We start from the raw sequence: 8,200 nt of genomic DNA on the forward strand, positions 1-8,200 counted from the left end.
ATTTCAGATTCATAATATAGAAAAAAAAGAGCAATCTACTGGAAACACACATCAAAAGGTTAATCAATCAATCAGTCAACCATCTCTCTCATCCTGTCCCTCCCCTCACATGACTGAAGATGGATTAACACACTGATCTCCCATCTCTCAGAGCAGTCAGCACACAGAGCCCCCACCACTGATCATGCTGCAACACACACACACACACACACACACACACACACACACACACACACACACACACACCCACACACACACACACTAATCGCACAACTGCTGGTGCGTACACGCTGCACTCCCACAGATCACTGGAGCCTTTCCCTTCTTTTTGTTGTTGTTGAGGACTAGATTGTCAAGCTCCTCCCACTGCGACGCACCGCACCTCTCACCCGTGCTGTCGAGCCTCTCCGACGGGTCAGTGGCTTCTGACAGCCTCCACATCATCAGCTTCATCAACTCACAGCACCAGGAGAAAAGAGCACACAGCACATCAACTGGGAGAGGAAAGGAGGGAGGGAGGGAGAGAGAGAGGGAGAAAGAGAGAGAGATAGGGAGAGAGAGAGAGAGTAAAGAGAGATAGGGAGTGAGAGAGATAAGAGTGAGGGGGAGAAAGAGAGTGGGAAAAAGAGAGAGAGGCGAGAGATAGAGAGCAAGACAGAGAGAGGGAGAAGAAAAGAGGACCTTTCCAAATGTATTATTATGTATTATAGATATCTTTGTGTATTTGTATGCAGCAGAGAGAGAAGACCACAGCATCACACTGGCTCAGTTCAGTCTCTCAGAAGCTCTGCTCAATATTGACCTGAGCCTTCCTAAACCGTGGCACCATCCAGCCTTGGAACCAAGCCTTCACTGCAGCTCAGTAGAACAGCTCCAACACCTCTCATTGTCCATGAGAGCGTCCTTGACTCAGTTGGACACACACACACGCACCACACACATACACACACACACACACACACACACACACACACACACACACACACACACACACACACACACACACACACACACCCTTCGCCCTGTCCTCCCCCATGTTCGCAGGTATCCTCACCCTTGAGCCAGAGCTGGACAGAGCCAGCCCTCCTCCCTGCCTCCAGCACTCAGCCTGCAGCCGCCTGGCAGCTCTGGATCACTGCAACCTTGGCTGGGGCGCAGCAAGGACCTAATGACACCAGGGCGCACTGAGACTCAGGCCAACACACACCAGCGCCAACTCTTCGGACAACACACACACATACATATGCTCCAACATTTCCCCATGATTCTGCTAATTAGCTAGAGCAGAAGGTCCTTCAAACGGTCCCTAGCGAGGACAGACAGAAGGACAGATATCCTGATTGTTGGCAGAGAGACTCTGGCTCTGGGCCCTGGGTACTTTACCTGACTTAACTTCATGGAATGTATTTTTACAGGGACATTAATCAGCGTTTCTGGCTGCAGTGCTGCTCTACCAGAGCCTGCTGAGATACCTGGCTGTCATGGCACCACTGCCTGGACCCACACTGAGAACTGCTATGACCTGCCAGAGGTGGGAGACAGAACAGGACTTTTCTACAGCAAGATTAATGCCGTATTCATCTTGATGACGTTGCCTCGTCTCATAGTGACCGAGGTGGTTTGGAGGTCATGCTGGCCTGATGAGTAACTCTGCCTGAGTGCTGAGCACCTGCCGCGCCTCCTCTCATCTCCCTATGCACACTGTAGCTTAGCGAGTTAGAATATCTTTCATGGGGGGGTCTGATTAAAGCATCGGTCACATCAAGGACGGATGGCGTCCAGTTCAACTCCACCCTGTCACTGTGAGTGTGTGTTGAGAGCAGGGAAGTGTCGTGTTGCGACTGTGTTCAAAGGAGAGTTGGGAAGTGTGTAGTACATCTGTCTTGGGGCCTGTGCAGAGACCCTGACAATGCTAATGTGATCTGGCTAATCAGCTTTGCCCCAGAATGAAGAGGGGATATTCATACCCAAAGCAGAGTCCTCAATGATTTAGTATTAACTTTAGAGTCTTACACACTGAGTGCCTGGGATTTACTAAACTGCTGTTTGTACACTTTATCTCTCTCACACACACAACGCACACACACACACACACACACACACACACACACACACACACACACTGCAAGTCACTCACAGAAGTTAAGTGAAGAAAATGCACAATCTCCTCCATGCCTATAATCTGACCCCTCTCTTCTGAGTTTATACTCCCCGGCCCCCGATCCCCCCAGAGAGCAGCTGGTCCCCAGCCTGGTGGATCTGCATGTCTCTGAAGGAGACAGAGAGTCTAGGTGGCCTTGGCTTCCCTCTCCACTAGTCTCCCGCAGGCCGCTCTGCGCCTACGCCTGACAGGCAGCCGTAATGTGAAACTACAGCGACGCATTGTGCTCGTAATGTTCAATAACTGCCAGGGACATTTCTGTCTGCGACGACCTTTCTGCTATGGAGGCAGACAGGCAGGCAGGATGTTTATTTCTCATTCGTACACGATAGAGGTACCGTGTACAATGAAATGAAATGCAAGCAGTCACAGTGCACAATGTGGGAGATTATCATAACATCCAGACTTGGTGTTAAAGGATACCAGCATCTATTTGCTGAGCTTGGCTAGTGGCTATTTACATTTTTGTGATTTAGCAGACACTTTTATCCAAAGCGGATTACAATCATGAGCTACTGTTGAGGTGGAATGCCTTGCTCAAGGGCACAATGGTAGGCAGTGATACATGGCAAAGCACTTGTCAAGTGGCCTGGTCTCAAACCTTTCTGTCATTGGTCGGATGGTCTAACCGCTGGCCTACCCACCAACCCCTTGACATGCTCCGAGTTCTTTAAGTACAAAGGCTGCATTATACGTGACATCATTTGAATACGTTCTCTAGTGAAATTAAGCTCCCTCTCTTCCCCCACTCCCAGAGAACCCAGAACACAAACTGCAGCTCAAAGCTAACTGGCCTCTAACAGGAACAGAGAGAGATCAGGGTGTTCCTCTGCCGGGAAGCAGGGGCAGAGCGGCTATAGAGAGACCAGAGGGGCTGCAGGGAGCTCTACGCCTGGGTACAGAGGGACCAGCTACTCTCTCGTCCTATCTCATATCTCCATCGCTGCTCTGGTCCATGTTCCTGCTCCAGGGCTCTGTGTCTCGGTATTCCTGATGGAATACACTCTAATTAACTGGCAACGATAGCCATCTCTCTTCTCTCCTATCCCCTCTCTAAGCCCTCCCCTCCTCCCATCACTCTCTCCCCCATTCCCTCCGCCTTCATTCAGTCTTTCTTCTTGCCAGGATGGATGTGTGCCTCAGCAGGTACTGTAGCAGAAGACACTGTTGGGCTTTCCTCCAAAAACGGAAGTGTTGTAAAAGCACCCAACTCATGTTCTCCCCTTCCTGTGAAGCATGAGAGCAGCTTGTCACTAGATCTCTCTGGAGGAAGAGACACCATATTCCTGGCCATCCAACACACAACTACAGTTTCGTCTCGTGAGGAAACACACAAACTGCTCTCAAAATGGCCAGGGTGTTGATGAACGCACTCCAACACACAGACAGAGAGTGATACTTCTGATCCGAATGGAGGGGAAACAGATATGCCATGTAACAGAAGACTTCAGTACAGTATAGCCCAACACAGTGCAGAGCAGTAGAGTATAGCCCAACACAGTGCAGAGCAGTAGAGTATAGCCCAACACAGTGCAGAGCAGTACAGTATAGCCCAACACAGTGCAGAGCAGTACAGTATAGCCCAACACAGTGCAGAGCAGTACAGTATAGCCCAACACAGTGCAGAGCAGTACAGTGTGCTATGCCTAATCATAGTGAGAAGTGAGAACACCCGTCCACAGGAAGTTCGTAGTTCACTTCCTCATTTATGATAAAGCTTTAATCCCTGTTTAATTCTGTCACCCAGATAGTAATGGGTCTTTAAGACAGGATGTGAGCTAAGGATTCCACATAACCTAACATCAAGGACATTATCTCTCTCTCTCTCCCTTCTCTCTCTACCTTCTTCGCTCTCATTCTCCTCCATTCTTCTCTCTTGTTCCTCGTAGTCAAGGAGAGTACAGACAGAGAGACAGAGAGATGTGGAGTCAGAGACAGATCTCAATACTGCCTGCCTGCTGGTCTGTCTGTCTGTCTGTCTGTCTGTCTGTCTGTCTGTCTGTCTGTCTGTCTGTCTGTCTGTCTGTCCGTCCGTCCGTCCGTCCGTCCGTCCGTCCGTCCGTCCGTCCGTCCGTCCGTCCGTCCGTCCGTCCGTCCGTCCGTCCGCCTGTCTCTGTCTGTCTGTCTGTCTGTCTGTCTGTCTGTCTGTCCGTCTGTCTGTCTGTCTGTCAGTCTGTCTGTCCGTCTGTCTGTCTGTCTGTCTGTCTGTCTGTCTGTCTGTCTCTGTCTGTCTGTCTGTCTGTCTGTCTGTCTCTGTCTGTCTGTCTGTCTGTCTGTCTGTCTGTCTGTCTGTCTGTCCGTCTGTCCGTCTGTCTGTCAGTCTGTCTGTCCGTCTGTCCGTCTGTCTGTCTGTCTGTCTGTCTGTCTGTCTGTCTGTCTGTCTGTCCGTCCGTCTGCCTGTCTCTGTCTGTCTGTCTGTCTGTCTGTCTGTCTGTCTCTGTCTGTCTGCTTGCCCGTCTCTGTCTGTCTGTCTGTCTGTCTGTCTGTCTGTCTGTCTGTCTCTCTGCCTGTCCATCAGCTTCTCTAATTGGCTGATTGGCTGTGACTCATCAGAATGGCTGGAGGCTGGAAGATCTGAACCCATTAGCCTCCTTTCACACTGTATGCGTGTGAGACAGTGTGTGTGTGTGTGTGTGTGTGCATGTGAGAGAGAGAGAGAGAGAGAGAGAGAGAGAGAGAGAGAGAGAGAGAGAGAGAGCGAAACAGAAAGAAAGTGTTGCCCTGGAGGTGAGGGACTGAGTGCTTTGCCTTCAGTAGAATTTGGAAACAAAATGATTTAGGGATGGAGGAAAGGTATCCCCACTTCATTAATAAAGCAAAGAGATAGTTGGTGAATTCACACCATTAAACAGACGTTAAGACACTGTGATGTTAAGACGCACAGATTAAAACCCAGGCAACCACATTAGTGGTAGTAAATCAGTAAAAAGCCATTAAAGAATATCCCATTAAAACGCCTCACATGTTATTTGTTATGCATATTCTCAACCCATTTAAACACCCCAACATTTCTGCATAACAGCATAAATGCAGGGAAATTGATTTTTTGAACAATTAAACAAAGATTAATTTAGGGAATCAGCGGCTCAATAATTAAATTAGACAGTAAATGAATACTAAAAGCAATTCTGCTTTAGACTCTGCTTCACACTATGAATCTGCCGATACTGATCTGTCCCAATCTGATCTATTTGTGCGAGGCGAAGCCTGCACCACAGAGAGCAAATGTCTATTTGATGTCCCTCCCTTCCTCCCTGGGTATCCGGAATTGCTGACCTGTGACAACTCAGGTTTCCCAGATATTCAGTGGCTTGGTGGTTAGGGAGTTCGCCTCTCAAATGGAACGTTGTGGGTTCAAACCCTGACAGGACTGTATTTTGTCACTGGATGTTATAGAAGTTATGTAAAAATGTGGTTACCTGGTGGTTGTTTGTCAGTTATTGAATTTATATGCAGTTATTGAACATTTGAAATACTCCTGTTTTGAAATTATACCTACAGTATATGTGTCTCAGTAATTACCCTTTATATATAGACCATTTTACTGTTGGTAAACAATTAAGTGTGCGCGCGCATTTTGGCAACAAAATAATGAACTACGGATGCCACCAGGTCCATCAATCAAATGCATTGATTCTATTGACCGGTGTCATTACAGCGATGCGTGCGCAATGTCGAAACAGGATGATGACGTTGCATAGAAAAGGGTCTATTAGGCTGTACTTTGCATGTATTTACCAGGTAAGAGATGGGAGAGATCCCATGGGAACAAAACTTCTTTTTTTTAATCTTTAAAGAAATGTACAGTGTGTTTTGCAGATGAATTAACTGTGTCAAACTGATTGTGCCACCACAAGATGAAGAACATCAAAGTTCCAGAACATCAAACACTATAGCCGTCTTTCCACTGTCGGGCCGGACAGTTACTAGGCAGTTTCGTTCGGCTCCGTTCTGTCCCTGACTCGTGAGAACCGTTACCATCTCTTTTTCCACTATCGGGCCACTAACAGTATGGAGGAGGATTTGGTTTATTTTGGACCATTTCTGTTTTTTCTTTTTATGCGCCTACATGAGCACACAGACCGTACCTGGCGTGATGGTGTTGAAAGAAGAGGACAGAGAAGAATAAGAGAGGAAGATAGTAGGCAGGAGGAGGACACAAATCAAAGTAGGTAACAATTAATGTTTCACACTAACTACAAAAAGTAAACCTGCTTTGCAGCTTTATGCATTTCAGATGGTTCATTTTGGCAATGTGTGTGAATTTGCTGCTATGTGAGAGATAAGGACCTGTTGTTGCATGTCGTTGACAAAAGCTTCCCCTTATTATGGTGTCAGAACGATGGCTTATGAATGCGATGTTATACAGTAGCCCAGAGATGGTTAGCACTGGCAGGGCTATTTTCAGTTTGATAAAAGGCCTTGTGGTGTTTGAGCACGAGTTGTCGTACTCTTGGGATGGACTTTGTTTTGGTGTGGAATTATAGTTGTTTACGTTTTGGTAGGAACAATTAAATTGTCCCAAGTGTTGCAAATTATTTGGCGATTGCTCCAAAAAGCCAGGGTAAGCCTGGCTTACCCATACAAATCCAAATAAAACTTGATTTTTGCACCTTCTTTCAATGAAAGAAGGCAAGAAAAATTGACTTTCAGACTGTTTTTGAATTAAATGCGTCATGTATTCTGCCATATCGCTTCATTTTCATCCATGTTTAGCGTTTTGGTAGTGCTCCGTCGCCCCCTACAGTCCTCATGAAAATACAGTCCATGTTACGGTCCATTGACACCGGTCTTACTAGCTCGTTATTCAGTTACCATTGTAGGCCAGATAAAATGATTCTGGCTTACGTAAGTCAAGACCAAATCAAATCAAGACCAAATCAAGACCTGGAGCGGTGGGCTAATACGCCTACAGGGGAGTAGGCTATTGAGTGCTGTGCCCTAAGGGAGTGTATTTTATCGTCCTGTCATTCCTCTTCGTGGTGCTTGGCCATTGTTGTCATAAAATGGTTCTGTAGTTTATTTAAGCTTGGTTGTTTCGGCCTAAATATTGCTCTCTCATTCGCTCGCTCTCAAATAATTGGCCTTTGTTGATGAGTAGCCTAGGCTACTGTAGTTTTCCTGTATGTTTTTACATAAAAATGCCAATGCTCAGCGCCCTTCTGGTGCTGTGAAACCCATCAGGGCATGCTTTGAAAGTGCACCCCCCCAAAAATCATGCGCATCACTCCTTATCTGTGTGTGTGTGTTCGGGGTGTGCGGTGGAGGGGAGGGATGGGGGGCATTGGGAGTAATAACAATTTCAGAGAAGACCCTGTGCAAGACCCCACAGTACGCTACTGCATTATAGACAGATAGTCCTCATTACAATAGAAGTAGGACACTTCAAATCCTATAGTAATTCATTTTTGTATGGGATGTGATGCACCAGTCGCTCTACGCCTACATGTGGTTTATTTTCGGTGATTAGACTGACTGTTGACTGCCACAGCTTTAGGCGGTGATGGAGGAATGAGTTTAATGTATTGACACTTTTTTGTGTGTGTTTGTAAGCCAGCGCACCTAGTATAGCGTTCGTCCGGTTATCACTCCCTCCCTCCCTCTGTTACAGTGGACAATGTTGGCCTGCATTTCTCTGTTGGCACCACAAGAGGCAGTAGTCCCAGCACACCAAAATCAAGAAGGACACCAAAATCAACCTGCTGATCTCCACTGCACAAGTAGAGTAGTGGTGAGAGCATTGGACTCCCACCCTGGAGACTGGGGTTGAAGACCCAGTGGGGATGACTTTATGGGACTATACCCCAAACCTCCACCACCTGTTCATCCTTTCACTCCAACCTTTACCCCTTGCCTTATAGATCAGATCCTGTCCCAACCCCAACCCATATTCTAACCCCAACCAACACTAGGGACTGGAAGGACACAAAAACCAACCCGCCGATCTCCACTGCACAAGTAGAGTAGTGGTGAGAGCATTGGACTCCCACCCAGGAGACCGGGGTTCCCGGTGGGGATGACTTTATGTTATCATCAGTG

The 8,200-nt window shown here is 47.3% G+C and overlaps 1 protein-coding gene across 2 annotated transcripts in view; it reads right to left on the bottom strand.

Annotated features, from left to right (window-relative positions):
- The window catches only part of LOC311324094 (glutamate receptor 3), a gene marked incomplete at both ends in the record, with an annotated part of 124,511 nt that overhangs the window by 38,934 nt on the left and 77,377 nt on the right, over window positions 1–8,200 (bottom strand). The gene's annotated exons all lie outside the window — the stretch shown is intronic.

Source organism: Borostomias antarcticus (assembly GCF_949987555.1).
Source record: "Borostomias antarcticus genome assembly, chromosome: 22".
Lineage (NCBI taxonomy): Eukaryota > Metazoa > Chordata > Actinopteri > Stomiiformes > Stomiidae > Borostomias > Borostomias antarcticus.